The sequence below is a fragment of the Atractosteus spatula genome, chromosome 2 (assembly GCF_055471065.1).
Source record: "Atractosteus spatula isolate fAtrSpa1 chromosome 2, fAtrSpa1.hap1, whole genome shotgun sequence".
Classification (NCBI taxonomy): domain Eukaryota; kingdom Metazoa; phylum Chordata; class Actinopteri; order Semionotiformes; family Lepisosteidae; genus Atractosteus; species Atractosteus spatula.
In genome coordinates, this window is record NC_142707.1 from 19,591,965 (window position 1) to 19,610,283 (window position 18,319).

The 18,319-nt window shown below is 35.0% G+C and overlaps 1 protein-coding gene across 2 annotated transcripts in view; it reads left to right on the forward strand.

Annotated features, from left to right (window-relative positions):
• Positions 1–9,694: 9,694 nt before the first annotated feature.
• Positions 9,695–18,319, forward strand: part of LOC148839404 (synaptosomal-associated protein 25) — a 70,938-nt gene continuing 62,313 nt past the window's right edge. The window contains exon 1 of one of the 2 annotated variants that reach the window (XM_088909589.1): positions 9,695–10,191. The gene's annotated coding sequence lies outside the window, so the exon portion shown is untranslated. The remainder of the gene's footprint in view (positions 10,192–18,319) is intronic. The other variant, XM_088909590.1, reaches the window with a different exon arrangement.

Below are 18,319 nucleotides of genomic sequence, written 5' to 3' on the forward strand. Positions count from 1 at the left end.
TATTTCGGAGCATACCATTAAAATTGCTGACAAGGTATGTAATTCTTCCGTTTCACTAAACATATGAATCACTTATTCATGCCAGTACTTGACAATTCCTGCTGGTCTGATAAATATAATCTTTCCTTGTAACTTGTGCACCACCAAGTAGATATTTTGCATTCCCTAATAGCTAATTACATTCAGTTTAAATTAATGTGCAGATCATTAAATGCAAATGCAATCTTTTTACTATAAAGAAATCTGAATGATTATCTTAGTTAGGAGGACTGAGCTACAGAGTGGAGGCTTTCTTTTTTACCTATAGGGAAACACCAGATGTTGCCTCTGCGACCTATTAACCAACCGCATTTCCATTTCTAGACTTATTTTCCCTAGTCAAGAAGCAAAACATGAAAATCATTTTTGCCATATTTCACAGAAATCCTAAAATGGCTTGTACTTTCAATTCCATCATTTTGTCAGTCTTGCATCATGGTTACCCAGTGTGTATACTGTATCTGAAGTGGACATCGTCCTGTAAACTAGTTCAAGGGTTTTTTAATAATACAGGAATTTAGCTTCCTTAAAAAATAAGCATTTTCACTTTACACTTAAAAAGGTAAAAAAGGTAAGGTCCATACCAGAGCCACAGCAGCTCATCAGGCCAGTGCTCATCCTACAGTAGTTTTTATAGAGTTATGTATATTAGAGAGTGCAGCAATGCTGGTCCCTATTTACACAGTTGATCAAAAATTAGTGTTATGATTTTTTTCTGTGGGTAATCACAGTGGTTTAAGTAACTCTAGGTAAATCTAAGTAAATAGTAATTTACTTAGATACTTAGTAATCTAAGAAAATGCATCTGTCTCTGTAAGTTCGCTCAGATAAATATTGAATTTCAAGCCACAACTCATGTTGTTATACAACAAATTGACTATGAAGACCAAGAAGCTTTTGAAACAAATCAGGAATAAAATGGTAGAGGCCACCCTTCTAAACTGAGCACCTGCACAAGTAGGAACTGGTGGGGGATTCTACTGTATCCAACAGTGACTTTAAAAGATTTGTAAAGTTATATGTCTGAGATGGGAAATGTTCTTCATACTGTACATCAACAATATACTGGTCCCTACACATAACTGAACATGAGGCAGAAGGTTTTATGGTAGAAGAGACAAAAATTGAATGCTGTAGTCTAAATGGGACATGCTATGTGTACATGTGGTGCAAGTACAACATGATGAATCACAAAGTCAACACCATCCCAAATGTCATCATATACACTACAAACACCATTTTATGAGTTCCTCATCAAGAGCAACAGGGATGCTTGTGAAGGAATGTTATACATTTTATAAAAACTAACAAACTGCTTATCCTTTAGTTTTCTAACTGCTTCTATGACTGGAAAGTGAAACATACCAGGGGGCATCTATAGGTCAGTGGAAAAGTACAGCTCATGTCTTAGATATAGTAAAAAGGCAAGTAGAATGTCTTGTTTTGCAAATGTAAGCAGTAACGAAAGTCTCAATAAGGAGTTGTTTTCCGTTATCCAAGTTTAGCTAAAAACTAACGGTTCATTTTAGGGATTAGGTAATCTATGTTAAAGGTAGGAAGTTTGTCTGTTACTGTGTATAAAAAGCGCTGAGCAACATCTTTCGGAGAGACTAGCTTTTACAAGCTGATCTCCCATATGCATATGAATAAACAGCTCTTCTTTCACCAACATCCGAAATCTGTTATTTTAATGTTTCTACACTTGTCACGATGAAGTGAAAATCAAATGTGTACAGGTGAATCCTAGAGGAATACCTGTTTAATAGCTCCTAACAATTCAGTATGATGATAGCATAAAGCAAAAGCCCAAAGCCAAACTGAAGTAGTCTCACAAGAAGAGAAAGAAGGTCTTTGAGTGGTGCAGTCTTGATGTTATTAAAAATGTCATGGTGAGGCTTGGCAATTGTAATCCCATCAATGTGTCAAGACTGAAGCAATTTTGTTAGACAAATTAGACAAAATAAAACCAACCTTTTGTGAAAAGCTGGTAGAGAGCTACCCAAGAATATGAACAACACTCACTGCTGCTAAACATGATTTTACTAACTACTGGCTAACTTTTTATTGAATTCTTACTGTATGTAAATTTCACTTTGTATGTCTTTTCTGCAGGTTTTGGTGACATTCAACCACCTTCACCTTCACATAACAGTGCTCAGTTAGATTAATACAATTTTAATTGGAAAAACATTATATACATTATGAATTTGATTGGTATGGTGTGATTAATTTTATGACACTAGACACATAACATGTCTAGTATGCAGATAAAACTAGTTACACTTACTGTACAAATCACAGCACAACACAACATTCCAAATGCCCCTAACCACCAACTTCATTTAAATACAAAACTATTTCAAAAAGCAAATTACTTTCTTCCAAGTTTAATTTATTTGGGGATACAATCCCAAAGAATTGCTACAACACTAAATTGTAAACTAAGAGAACTGATAGCTATAAAGGTCTGATAAATCTAGACGATAAGCAGTGTAAGACCCCTTTGCTTAAATGTATAATTAACATATTAATTAACTTATACTAATACTAATAATACTAATTAACTAATTGAGGAGTTTGGCTCCTAATGAATGCAATAGAGTGAATAGTGGAGGGAAGGGCAGCCTATCCAAGAGGCTGTTGTGAGGACTAAGCTAGAGACTTTGTTGTTACTGTATATATGAAAAGTGCTTGTAGATTCTGTAATGTATGTATAATAGGTGTAGAATGTTAAAAAATAAACAGGCCTAGATTGAAGTTGGAATGACCAGTTTGTCAGCTACTAAGTAGTAGTTTGTCTGCTATTAGAAAACAGTAAAGAAATTATATGTTAATTAAATGCTAATTGAATTTAATTTTTATTATTCATTTCAGTGCCTATCAAAATGTGAGAATATAGACACATTTCTAAACATTGCTGTGCTTGATTTAATAAAGTGTTTCTTAGATTTAGGGTATTTGATTGGCCCATCTAGTACCAAGAACCTTGAAACTTTTCTGTATATTGAGCCTGACTCAACCGCAAATTTTTTAAAACTCAAATATGACTCAACTCCCCCCTATGTACTCACTTTACGAATTAAAAATCTATCTCTCTTTTATTAATCTTTCTTTCAAATGGGCTTTCTTAAGCTTTGGGAGTTCATAATTTGAATTTTTCCATGTTTTCCATGTGGAATAATTCCATGTTTTCCCTAAGGGATGGATAAAAGTACAAGATCATGACCAAGAAAACGTTATCTATGGAGGTTGGAATGAGCCCTTAGAGTAAGACAGTTTTGTTCCAGTGTGTGGGTGAATTTCCTGCTTTTGCAGCAGCTGCTTATCAGATTCATTGGATTGCAGAACAGCATGACTGCCAAACAGTAGCTGCAGCACTACTGCAGACCAGAGTGAAGCTTCAAAACAGTGCCAGAAATCTAGCATCCTTTGCACGAAGAACAGTTGCCTATGGATTAGCAGCAGGCTCTTAATAAAAATAGTGTAGAATGTTTGCGTGTTGAACACTCTGGCATTTTAAAATGTGGTTTATGTTCTGTGAAAAATCTAAACTCTAAGACTAAAAGAACAACTTTTTACTTATGTTAATGTTCTTTCTGATTGTACTACGGATTCATTAGAAACTAATCTCTAGAAGAGAAAGGTTAAGAGAGAGACAACATGCTGCCTTAATTTACTACATTTCAAATAGATCCTCTTTGACTGTAAATTGTTGAAGTAATGCAAATATCTGAGAGGAACCTGCAATTCATAACAGAAGTCCACCCACCTAATACTATCTCTCATCCTAGTGTAAATCCCACATCAGCAGGGTCCGCTTGTTGGCACACCAGTCTCCATTTGATGGTTTGATGTTGCCATTAAATGCGACCAAGAATACTCCAACCAGCGCATCGCTCCGCCTGCCGCCGGAGGGGGGAGGAGAACAAAGTAATGTAGCCAATTCATAGAGGGGGATTATTAGGAGGCATGGGAAATTTGGCCAGGACACCGGGGTTACACCCCTACTCTTTTCAAGAAACACCCTCGGTTTTACATCTCATCCGAAAGACGGCACTTGTTTACAGTATAGTGTTCCCGTCACTATACTGGGGCATTAGGACCCACATGGACCGCAGGGTGAGCACCCCCTGCTGGCCTCACTAACACCTCTTCCAGCAGCAGCAACCTTAGTTTTTCCCAGGAGGACTCCCATCCAGGTACTGACCAGGCTCACACCTGCTTAGCTTCAGTGGGTTGCCAATTGTAAGTTGCAGGGTGACATGGCTGCTGGCGCTACCCACCCAATACTATAAATTCTGTTTAATCTCCTCTCTGAGAAAGTGGTAGAAAAGAAATTTAGAGGAGTTGTATGGCAAAGACTACTTTACTTGTTTTGATGTTCTGCCTGCTACATAAATCTGTACCAAATGACCTTGTTTTATATTGTTTATAACTCATTCTATATGCACATGGTATAAAATATTTTTTCCTAAGCTTCCTAAACGAACTATACAGTATTTAGATGTCAGCTGGAGTATGTAAACAGTTTGCTTTAGAATTACTGAGTTCTGCAATTGAACATACTTTTCCCAGCACAGCATAAATCTGCTGATTTATGTCCATGTGAGGGTTAACAGTGGATCACAATTTATCACACAATAAAGAACAGATTGAGCTAAGAACCTATACAGTACGTACTCATTTCCGGTCTGTTTAGCATCAGCCTATGGAACTTGAAAAACCTAATTTTTAAAAAAGCAACTGATTCGCCGAACATAAACATATCTTAACAATAAAAAGTAGGTCACAGTTATTACAAGAAAATAAAGATGTTTGGCATTGATTTCTATTCTCTATTAACCATTTGGCTAAAAATACTAGCAAACTTTGAAATTTATAAGCACTAGGCCCAGAGGATGCAAAACAATCCTAAAGCATAACAAATTTTCTTCTTTCTTTATCATCTTCTTTCTTCTTCCTAACATGAGCTTTCAGTGGTAATTACATCGCTGAACTTTACAAGTGCCAGTTTGTGTTTTATCTAACCACACAATTTGATCCCATTTGATATGGTTGTTTTAAAGAGTCAAGGAACTGTGCTGCATGCACCATATTTCTGAGTCTGACCTTAAAGGTAGTCATGGAGAGACTATATTCTGTTGAGGTCAGATTTTTCTGAAGAATGAAACTTTTTCAGGTTGTGCATTAAGGGAAAATGTTATTTATACTTCTTTTGGTGGTACTGTGTATCAACTGTCCCATTAGCCTGGATGACCAATGCCACACTGATGGTTAATGTGATAATTATTGTTGTCATCATTAAAGATATGAAGATTGATAATCTTTTACCTTAGATCCTTAGACATTTCTCTGACTTTCTCCATAATGAAGTGACATTTGATGTTTTGCTTCTGTCCTGAGTCTTTATAAGTTATTAAGTGGCAGTTGGGGTAACTTCCTGAAGCTCTCATAAACTTTCTGTACTTTGTGATCACACGGCTAAATACTGAACATTTTAGGATAGGATGTACAACATTTATTTTCAAAATACTTGAACTTTTGAACATTATTTAGGCAGTGATTCAAAAGATTCACATATTATTAAAAATGAACATTTTGGTGAAACATGAAATTGTGCATGTACTGTATCAGCTAATGTGGTGAAAGCTATACTATTAATAATTAGTTAACATACTTAATCTTACCTATATTGTGGTTAGTACTGTATACACACTTTAGTTTTTTTGGCATTTTTATATTAACATCCAAATATAACATTCATATCTTAGTACAAACAGCACACTGTACTCAAAGACCCAAAATTACACTTAATACCTCATAAACACTCTAGCACATTTTGATTCTTCTTTGAATTTTGGATGTCTTGTTTCCAAATTAAATGAATTGACCCAAATATCAATAATCATTGACTTCTTTTTGCCTGATGCATTTATTTTCAGTCTTCTTTAGAGAGACATTTATTTAAACATTTTGATTGACTTCATATTCATTTTCATTTCAATGCTAGCTTAATACAGATCTTTATTTTTAATTGTGATTCTCTTGGATTTGGAGTAAAAGTAAATGATATATTTTACAGTATTATCAAATAATTTTCCATTCAGACATAGGGTATGTTTATTGATTATCAGGTGTATTCATAATTTTGAAACCGGTACACAGTTTATGCATACTCACATTTCATACTATTTATGTAGAAGAAGATCAGCCAACAGGATTTCATGTTTTTCGTTTAATCATGTTGTGTAGTCATGTATGACTAAATGAAATAAACATGAAGTTTAAAACCTGTTTAAAGAGGTATTTTTTTAAATTGAAATAACCATAAAATATACCTGAAGAAGGCTCCACGGCCGAAACGTTGTGTTCTCTTTCTTCTTTTTTTCAGCATGGAATAAACCTATTACTTGTTCCTTTGCAGCCTACGCATGCTGACGCAGCTACCCACATAAAATATACAGTACTTTCATCCCATTTTTGTAAACAATTTTGTAAAAGTTTTTGTAGAATATGTCACAATGTTTCATTTTAAATTGTCTTACAATGTGTAAAGACCAGCTTAAGAAAAAGCAATTACGGCAGTTCTGCCACCAGAAGCCATCATATGGCCTCTAATTGTTGTAAATAGCCATACTGTGTGTTAATTATCAAATTAACTATCAAGTTAATGGACTATTGGTGAAAGGTCCGGAAATGCAAATTCGCTTTACTTCTTTAGTTTGTGGGCTCTTGAGAATACCTGTGCATACAGACCCTTGAGGATCCTAACTCTGTCACACAAGTGGGAATCAATATGTTAACATAATGTGATAAAACCCTTTGGTGTGAACCAGATGCGAAAGCTTCCTCTGTCTGAGACCAAGCCTTTATGTTCTCAACGTAGTGCCTCTAACACTGTCTTATATACTGTACATCAGTACTCATACAGCTCAGCTTCAGTGTTTCTGTGTCCCAAACACTGACCCAGGCTCATGACCTCTACAATATCAGTACTGTTTTGTGAGCTTGAATTTTTCAAAATAAATGACTTACAAAATAAAACACAAATAGAAAGAAGCCTGACACTTTAAAAACAAAAGGAATGCATGCTCACTAGAGCAAATTAATTAAATGTATAATAAACCAATGCTGTCACCATTTCTGCTCTAGGAAAATATAACAATAAAACACATTTCTGCAAATCAGGACAAAAAAATGTGATCTTAGAGAATCCCAGTCTCCAATAAAAACGTACTGTACAGTACATACTGTAGATTTTTTTAGCTGCTGTTGGATGGTGAACCTTGTCCCTGAAGTTTAAAGTAACTTGAGAGTAAAGGAAGCAGATAGGAACAGTCACATTGAAAAGCATAGTAGTAACATACACAAAATTTCTGTTGCAGGATATTCCTCATTCATGTATAAGTGGTAACAAAGTGAATCCTTGGTTTATCTGTGGTGAATGGTGAAAAAATTTGGTTATATTAATGTTTGTAATGAGTAATTTTACATAAAAATGGTATGTGAAAAATATTCTATTAACATAATATATAGAAAGAAAGCTTTGTTTTTGCATCTGTGTCACAGGAAGAATTATTTCATTAATTGATGATCTTTCATTTCCATTTCATTTTCTGGAATTCATTATTATAAAATGAGGGTAAGAAATAAGTTTGTCTCTGCAGATTAAATGATTGAAGGACAATTGTTAGTTAAATATTAAATAGATTTTATAATGATTATATTAGGAGGGGTTAATTCCATGTAGAAATTCTTCACAATTCAGAATACTGTTAAGAGAGCATTAACTGTTAGTCAATGAGCTGGTGGAACTAAGATTCGAATATTAATATTTAGTTGCATGTTTTTTATCAATCAAATGTTTCTCATGTCCTGTTAATTGATACATACCTTTTAACATCTTATTTATAATAAAGTAATATTTGCAGCTTCTAAACTAATGAGTTACTGATCATGTCAATTAACATAGCAATATTACATTTTTTCATATTATTATGTATTGTGTTTGATACTCCAATGCAAGAAAATAACTTCACTAACCAAACTCCACTTACAATAACATGGCAGAATATTTTATAAATGCAGAAGAGTAATAGATGATAACTGGGCAGTGATCAGTTTACCAGCTTGACCTTTTTTTTCATCAATCTCATGTTTTGGTTTTGTTTGGGAGAAGGAAAGAAGAAAGAATGAGCATGGTTTCTGTATTTCTGTATTCTCTTTTGGTTTCTGTATTTATCTTAGCCAAGTAAAAAAGGGAAAATATTCATCCAAACAAAAAGTCAGAAACTGAAATAAGAAACACCATATACAGTATCTCTGAGGCCCAAGAGAAAAAAACAACAACATTTCACTCCACACAGTACAGTGCACTTGTGATGGTTGTTGAATTCCTGCAATATTCTTTATGAACTTGGTGACTGTAACATTCTTTGAAATTTATCACAGTTCATTTGTTTTTCAAATGTAGAACTTAACTTCATTACTGCAGTCCACACACTACTGGGTGGCCATGCCTAGGGACGTCTTTGAATCCCAGTGCTTTACACTTGTATGGCCTAGCAATTTCACACTGGTTTTCTTTTACCCTTTAAAATGGGTGTACTTGCTTTCACTTTCCTTTCCTTAAGTTCTACCGTACTTTTCTCTATGGAGTGAAACCTAAAGAAAACATGGTGTGATCAAATTAAACTGCACAAAGAGCATACTGTAATTTGCAAATCGTCTACGGTATGTTTCCACAAGTATTCACACTGGAAAGCAAAACAAGTGGGCTTCACCTCAGATGTCCTTGCTCCTGTTAATGCATTCAATGTGTTCTCACTCATCGTGGCCTACATAACAGAAGAGATCCATGAAGCATTTCCTGTAGAGATCCCTGTTAAGACCAAGGACTCCAGATTGGATCACTCCTACATGACTCAAGCAGCCTCATCCCAGAGGAGACATGAAGAACCTGTGATTTTTTGCTGCATGTTGAACCTCAGCTCAGATTGTTTGAAAAGTGATGAGGTGTAATGGATGACTTTGAGACATATTTCTTGACAGTAATGAAAACCACCAAATTAGTTTAAAATGTGTTAGACAAAATAAGCTTTTATGGTCATCAACATTCACTACTAGGGTTATTGATCTGTCCTTTTGCAATAGCATAAACAAGGATTTCATGAGTTAGTCACTTTCATACCCACATACATAGGATTTATGGATTTTCCTAGGAATGCTATCATTGGAGTGTTTAAACACATTGAATGTGTGTGTCTTGTGCGTAGAATATTAGATTTTAGCATTTAGAATTATGATTATTTTAATTTTACTGCTGTTCTTTCTTTAATGTATGGATTCTCACTCCTTTCAATCTTTTTTAATGATAATCACACCTGGAATAAAATTTTACTGTAAAAAAACGTTGTGCACTGTAGGGAGTTTACAGTATGTCATTTGTTTTCTCATCTCCTTTATTCAAAGTTCTGTAATACATTTTCTTTAACTGCAATAATTCCAGTACTATTTTTAAAGTAGCTGTTCACCACATGAACATAAACATACTGATGGGTTTGTCGCACCGTGAAGTTATTTTAAGGTAGGTTTTACCTGTATAATCTCTAAGGAAAACAAAACATCACACGTAATTTTACCTTATATGGATCTGCCTGGGTGTAGGAATACCCCTACAGACCACCCCTTTGGCGAAAACAAATCACTGCTGCATTTTTTTCTAAATTATCTAGCCCTGCTTTGAATCGTTTATACATGGTCCATTTTAAAGTAAGTTACTATTCTAAAAACAAGTAGAAAAGAAGGTTTGGAAGATAAAAATTAGAGAACTAAATTAAATTCAAACGACTTTTTCTCCTTCAATAAGGAGAAAAAATGCAAAGGATTGCAGTCTACAGAAGCAACCGATGACTCAAATTCCCTTTGCCGCTCCCCTTGACGGATTTCTATTAAAAGGTGCTGACGTCAAAAAGGGCGGCCATCTTTGATGAGGGCAGAGCTCTATTCCATTGAAGAAGAACTGAAGAGGTCAGTATCAACTGCGCTCAGCTCCTTTGCAGCAAGCAAGCCTAAAAAAAAGCGGTTTGCTGTTTAAATACGCAGACATCTCCTCAACAAAGCTGACAGCATTTTTTTCAAGCAGAAGCACAGGTAAGACGGTGGGCGATTTTTCTTCAGTTTAATCTGGTTTTTAACAAGTGTTGTACATTAGCATTTTATCATGTTTTGTGTATTTCTCAAGTATAATTCAGGTAAAGCATCAACAGAGCGGACAACTGATAGCAAAGCTTATTGTTTCACGGACAGCACTGAAAGCATTGCTTTTTATTATATTCGAGTTTATCGTTTTAATAGCCTGCTTATGTTTTATACATACAACATTAATCGCCACGCCTTTTGAAGACGTGACGCTTATATGAATTGGTATGAACAGACGATATTTAGAGGTCTAGTATGCAGTATGCTTTGCGCCGGTGGTGGGCGGTTTCTACATTTCAGGACCATGGAGAACGGCTACAGCGAGAAAGCATGGGACTGAAATGGAAATTAAAGAGCGTGTTTCAAATAATGTGAGATTTTCAACGTTCACGGCGTGGATCTGTTAAATGCTTTTGGATTTTTTTGCGCAGGATAGCAAGCCTCCTTAGGGAATGATGCAGTTGCTGACAGAAGGCTATTAATCTTATCTTCCGCCACCCCCACAGCGAGTATACGCAGAAATGCCTGAAATCCTGCCCAGATCATTTCCAGATCTCAGCGGTTGATCAATAAATATGTCCTTGCTGTTAATTGTCCTAGGGGACTTTATAATAGCACAGAAGATGCTGACTGAGTGCTTATGTTATCAAAAGAAAGAAGTTCCAAGAGAGGAGGAGATCAGAATTATAGAATGCAAGAAAGTATTTTCTGGACTGCGACATACAGTACAGTAGAGTAGTGGTTGGCAGGGTACATACTGTACAGTACATGTATCAGACTTAATGGAGATACAGTTCTTTTTCATCTCCAGACAGCTTTAATGCATTTGCGTCAAAAATGGCCACATTGTTGCCAAATTTACGTGCCTCAGCATTAGTAATTATTACTGTTTGTTCCTTCTTCAACGGAGGGGAAGGGGGGGTGGGGGTGGGGGAGGGGGGTTGGTTCAGTACCTGCAGTATGACTAAAAGAAACTGTCCACCATTTACTGCATGTCTCTTTAAGGGAGAATCATGTGTTGTTCTTTTTAACCAAGAGCCATCGACAAATCATTCTTGCGTGTCTTCATACAGACACATTGAACATATTACATATTACCGCTGCACATTTTTATAGTGTAACCTTTAAAGGGCTGACAGCGATTATCAGCCCACTGGTTAATAATTTATTATTTTTTAGAATTGTTCATTTTGTCTTTGCAACATTTACTGTAGGTAAAAATAAAAACTAACATTTCAAGCATTTACTAATGTAGTATTGTTGAAACAAATTTATTTTCTAAACTTCATAAAGTATATACAGTATGTTAAATGTTAAGTAGGTCAAATCAAAACAAATCTTGTCAAAAATATTGGCAACTGCCCAGATGTTATTAATGCTACACAAATGAGCTGCAAAAAGGCGGTCAAAGCAAATGAATAAAAAATAAGCGTTTAATCAAAATAGTTATTGCTTTTGTTGTGTAATACAGCCTCATAATGATAAAAACAAGCTTTCGAATTTTGTTACCCTTCATATTATTCCTAAAATCCGCTTTTCAATGGCTTCCTTTACATAACTCTTAAATCACATTTTGCAAGTAGAAATCATAAAAGACATTCCATGTACAGTATAAAAAGATAAAACAAAAATGGTTATCTTGTCCAATTATTTCCAACAGCATTCATAATTAAACAAGTACTACTTGGTACTACATCTGTCAATAATCGTAAATTGGCTTAGCCACACTTGTGGTAATCACCTCTTTAAAACAGAAAGAGTAAATATAATGCAAACATAATATCTTTAAAAATACAAGCTAAAGCATAATATAATAAAAAATTCTAGATAAAGTATAAATTCTGCTTTTGTGTGTGATCTGTCAGTCACTGAAGAATACTAAGCATAGATAAGTGAATTTATGAAGGTATCCTTTCATCTCAGTTTACATTTCTTCTTTTCACATTAAAAAGGAAAACAGGAAATCCATTTTTAGAACTGATGTCCTAAGATTTACACCTTGCCACATTTGTATGTATATATAGTACCTGTTTCACTCAGGTGTCTTTGTGAATCTGGTTCATGCCTAAGAATTTTCTCCTATGCCTTGCTTATTCGTATTGTGTTTGATGTCCTACGCAGATATCTTTTTAAATCACTTTTTGTGATTAGAGTATGAAAAGTCTAAGTAGCAGCCAAATCTGGGGGGTGGTCATTGGTGAGCTGTCCAGACTCCATCTGATAATACTGCAGTTTATTAAAGAAAAATGAATGGAGCACATTACTAATTAATTAACAACAACCTTTTAATACATTAAACATTGAAGAATTGGAAACTGGTAACTCGATTTCACATAAGGCTTACAGCCATGTGTTTCTAGCTGTCTCTTTTGATTGTTGCACTGCGCTTTGAGGTGATGTACCAGGAAAGGCACTGCATAATAAAGATTCTTATTTGTAATAATATTTCTACTACTTGCAGCTTGCCAAAATAAAAAAAATGAGGTGAAACGATCAGAGATGTTCCCTATCTGTTTGCAGTATCTTATATGGTTTGCGTTGTATATTGTTCATATGGAATAGAAAGAAAGCTTTTGTTCTGAAGTTAAAATGATGGTAACTTTAATTCAGCTCGATTAAAATGCAGTTAAATGGGACAATACACAGATAGTACTCTCATAGACTCCGATAGGACTTATTGCAGTTAATTTTGCATGTGTTGCTACGTACTGTGTTACATTTGTGTTAGAAATGTAAAAAAAAGAGAACAATGTTAAAAAATATAAATCCTAGAAACCATAAATAACCATTTGCCGCAAGGCTGAAGTTCCAGTGCATTATTCCCTGCTTCCCTTAGGAGCTGTTCTTTTTTTTGCTGGAAAACCATGCGCCATTCCCTTAGCTACTGTTGGCAGGGAAAGCTGATGCCTCAGACTGGGAAGGCTGCAGCAGCATGTCTGAAATAGGTGCCAGCTACACAACGCATTCAAACCGGAAGGGAAGAAAGGACTTTACAGTTGTGGTGAAGAAGAATGTTCATAAAATGGCATCCTATTGGTGTCCCTCAAAGAGATAAAATGAGTGCGTCCTGTCAAATCGCTTAGTGTATTACAGCAAGCAGATGATTCATCTCTCGGCTTCATCTTTGATCTCTGTTCGTGGGATGGTTAACAGCGTGCATTTCTAATGAACAGGAGTAGCACTGCAGGGAAGGGGGTGGGGATTGGGGGTTAAACGGTCATATTGACCCATCTGACAGAGGAGTGATTATTGATCTTATTGAGACTGAGCTACATCCATCACAGGAGACCTGTGCACCTTCACAGTGGTTTCAGCATGCATATGATCAACTGAGGGTGACACAGTGGCGCAGTGGTTAGTGTTGTTGTTGTTGTTGTTGTTGTTGTAGTACTACTACTATACTTTGCAGCACTGGGGTCCTTGGTTCAGGCCCAGGCCCAGGGTGCTATCTGTGTGAAGTTTTTATAGTACGTTCTTGTCATCTTTGAGTGGGTTTCCTCCTACAGTCCAAAGACATATGGGCAAGTTAATTGACTTCTGGGAAAATTGGCCCTAGTGTAAGTGTGTGTTTGTCTATGTGTCTTCCCTGCAGTGGACTGGTGTCCCATCCAAGACGTACCCTGTATTGCGACCGTTGCTTCACAGGCTAGGCTCCAGCTTCCCCACGACCCTGAATTGCAAGAAGTAGTTGGAAAATGGATAGTTAGATGACAAGCTTCTAGGAAATTCATTTCTTGCGGAAGAAAAAATCTTTAACAATGTGAAGATAACCTGGAAGCCGCTTGCCATTGAAACTTGATTGTTTGTTAAAATACTTTTCTGGATTTGCATTTTGTTAACATAATGGACTTGATTTTGTTTCTATGACACTAGTTCTGATCTTCGTTCTCTCTAGAGTATTATATGATCTATTTACTATATTTATAATGTTACAGAGTTAAAGTTACTAAGCTACATGTAGTGTATGATATTACTAGTACTGTATGTGATCAGTTCAGGTAGGTAGCTGCATCAGCATGTGTAGGCAGCAAAGGAACAAGTAAAGGCTTATTCCATGCTGAAAAGAGAAGAAAAGAAACACAGCGTTTTGGCTGTGGAGCCTTCTTCGGGTTTGTTTCTTCGCTTTTCAGCATGGAATAAACCTTTACTTGTTCCTGTATTTGATTATACTAGAAGCCTAAAAATAAACTGTATTTTATTCAGAACAAACGTTTTTCATAAGTGATTTCATAATATTACATAACATAGATACATTAGAAACATTACTTAAAATATACTTAATCACTAAAATACATTTCTAAGTAATGACTCTTTGTGATTTCTTTCCTGTTCTAATGCAGTTTTAATATTTAAAGCAATGAGAGTGGAATTTAAATTACCATCAAATTGTAAAGGCAGCAGTGTTGAGTAGAGTTAGGACATCAGGCTCCGAACAAAAGGACTGTAGATTAAAACTGTGGGGGGGATGCTGCTGTTGGATCCTTTAGGAAGGTGGGTGGATGCCCTCAAATTGTTCCATATAAATTTTGTTTTCAACTAACTTGCCTGGTTAAATAAAAACAGTACCATTATTATAAAAATCAATGGTATTTTAAATTACCTTTCCCACCTTTCCTTATTCTTTGATTTCAAGAGTATTACTATATGTCATATTATAAAAGCATTAAATTAAGTCTGTAGTTACCAAGTCAAACATGGGACTGCAATTTAACACATACTTTATGTCTCCTATTATAATTAATATAACAGGAATTATGTGAATTTTGAATCAGTATTTTTCATGCTATGTATAATTTCTGGAATTCAATTATTACTTTTCATCCCAGAGCATCCCAACATGCTTCACATATAGGAGGGAATTCTCTTTTTCCACTTCTGAAGTGCAGCACTAGAGTGACACATGGCAGTTACATCAGCCCCACAACACAGTGGATCAAAGTGACAGAAAGAGAGAAATTACTTTAGCATTTTGAATTAAGTATGAAATTGAGAGGCCAGATTGTGCAAGGTTATAGTGTAATTTAGCTGGAACATTACTGTTATAGTAATATCCTGTTACTGGGGTTACTGTTATGAAGTGTTAGACTGAGAAGCCAGGGCCTTGGGTTGATGTCTTATACAATAAATTACAAAATAGGAAATATTATTGTTTGTCCTTTACAGTCTATGTAAAATAAGAAATACATACTATATTTAAGTAAAAATCCCATTTTTAAATGAAAGGAAAGACAATGATAGAAAAATAAAACAAAAGGTACAACTTACAGGCTTTGTATGGCTTTATGGATTTTCTTCTATAAATCATTTGTTTTAACAAATGGAAAACATGCCATCAGGAGGACAGCAATGAATAGTAAAACAACATATACCTACACATTGTAGAATTAGAATGATAAATTATTCACACTTAACACACACCAAATCAATGAAATATGAACATTGATGCACTCACAGAATTTACTTCTGAGCCAGGAATAAACCAGTTAATAACTCAAACTAAAGGAAATGCTAAAACTGATACAATTTTCAGAATCTAGTTATGACGTTACAAGATTTAAGCAAAGGAGTGTGCTGCAGAGAACATTCTTAGAGATAGAGGATCAATTAGTTACAACCTGAACTCCGAGACTGATTGCGAAAGCAAAGAGAGTATCAGATGACAGGAGCAAGGTGAAAACATCTTCTCAATAAATATGTAGAACTACGTGTATGATTTGTCCTTCAAGAATGTACACAGACATGAATAGTGAGTTCTTTTACAACTCTTTATGGTTTGTTAAGTCTGAAATCTCTTTGTTTATAAAGTAAGAACTGAATTTCATAAATGCTTAAAAAGAGATGATAAAGTGAAAAAAAATTATTGTACCTATGTCTAGAAGTCTGGCTTTTGGTCTTCACTGACCTGAAAAAATATTTGTCTTTGAAGAAAACAGAAGCTGCAATTTATAAAGACGTGCATAAAATATAATACCTATTGATGTGGTTTTACTCTTTAGCACGATAACAATTAACAACAGTTTAGAATTTCTAAATTATTTAAAAAAAGATTTGCTGATGTTCACCACGATCACAATCTAAATCATCTGATTTGAATCCTTTAATTTAATCTTTTAAATTAAATCTTTTGATCATTTTTGATAGTTTTAAGGAAGTTGTAGCTGTAAAAAAATCAGTTTAAATTTATTCAGATTGATCGTATCTTTGAAAGTTTAATGCCCAGCAGATGATTTGCAGATGTGAACCTCATTGATCATTCTTTTTATATACTGTACACTGTACTACAAAAAAGGCAAGGCGATAGTGGCTGGTCTCGCACAACTCAGGACTCGATGAGCTACAGGATACTTTTTGTGCAACCATGAGCTTAACATCAACAGTATTATGTGCACCCAGTGATTAGTATGATGTGAGGTCTCTGTAATTGTTTTGTGTTACCATGACAGTAAAGAAATTCATAATAATTTTATGAAAGTAATTCATAAAAGCATTTGATGAAAGGGGCTTTATTTGGCACAGAAAATACTAACTTTAGCAATGCTGGTAATGACTTATATGGACGTGTCAATTGGAAAATTGTATTAATACTTTTTATTCAATTTTTGCATCATTGATGAGTTGGAGTAGGATAATATTTTAATCAATGCTAATTTAATGTGTATATCCATTTTCATGTCAGAGAAGTGTTGTAGTGACATCTTGGAGCAAATGTCATTACTTATAGTGACGTACAGTACAAATCAACTTCACTAAGATACAAGTTAAAGCTGTGACAGAAGTCAGGGGATTTATCAAATCTTAGTAGCTATAATTCTAGCTTAATAGCTAGAATTTGTTTACCTGTACCTTTAATTACTGTACTGTAAAATGATCATTTCACTGTTTCTGCTTAAAATGCAAAATCAATCTTCACTTCAACAGACAAAATAAGTATGATTTTTTGTCAGGAGCTTAGAGAAAAGCCTTGTGGAATTATGCTGTTCCTGCTCCTTTTTATTAGATTTTGACAGTGATATGTTGTATTATATTCTGGGATGAGCCAATGTTTAAAGAAAATTGTACATTTCTGTTGCTTAAAGTGATAGAATTTGAAACTACATTCTATTAATTTATTATTGATTTGGTGTTTCTCTCCATTTGCCCCTTTGCCATATTATTGATTAGTTTCATAACATCGCCAAGAATTATTGCTTGAGAATAGTGCCTTTTGATTACCTGTTGTTAAAAGTCTCAAAGCAGATGTTTTTCAATATACCTTGCTGTTTTTTGTGCTCTAATGTTGTTGCTGTTGTATTGTTTATACAGTAGTTTGCATGTCAATTGTACAGGTTATCTTTCAGGATGGAATAAACCTTTACCTGATCCATTGCAGCCTACGCATGCTGACACAGCTCTCTACTCGTTACATCTTATCAGTTCACTGATCCTAATTATTCTGGTGAAATTGAAACAAAAACTGTATATAGTATTTTAAATTTTCTGTTGTGACAAGTTTTGTACGAAGCTATGTGAATGTCTGGAACAAGCAATCCAACCATTCTGTCATAGATGACACCCTGACGTCTTTTACGAAATGGCTAGATGCCATCCAGCCTTTTTTTTTGCATGTTGTTTTTATGTACATAGAGGGAAGAAGGATTATCATGGGACCCTGATATTAATATCTGTTTCACTCCCAAATTACAAATCATGTTAAGATGATTTGTGAGATTTCATTACAGCATTTGTTAATTTTCATTACAGCATTCAGTGCATTTTTAATAACCACTTAGTCCAGTACAGAATTGGTTGAGCTGGAGCTTAACCCAGCAAGCACTAAGTATTTGCCAATGTACGAACTGGTTGGTATTTCAGTCCAATGCAGTGTACACAGATACAGATTACAGATTTGTCCTTCAAGACCTAGACATGTCTTAAAACTGTAGCACCCAGAGAAATCCCATAGGAATAACTTGCAAACTGCACACAGAAGATGTGTGCTCTCTCTCTCTATTACAGACACTTTCAATAATTATCTTTAAGGATTAATATCCTGATTTCTAATCCTTTGCTGAAGGAGATACTTTGGTTTTTACTGTGTAAT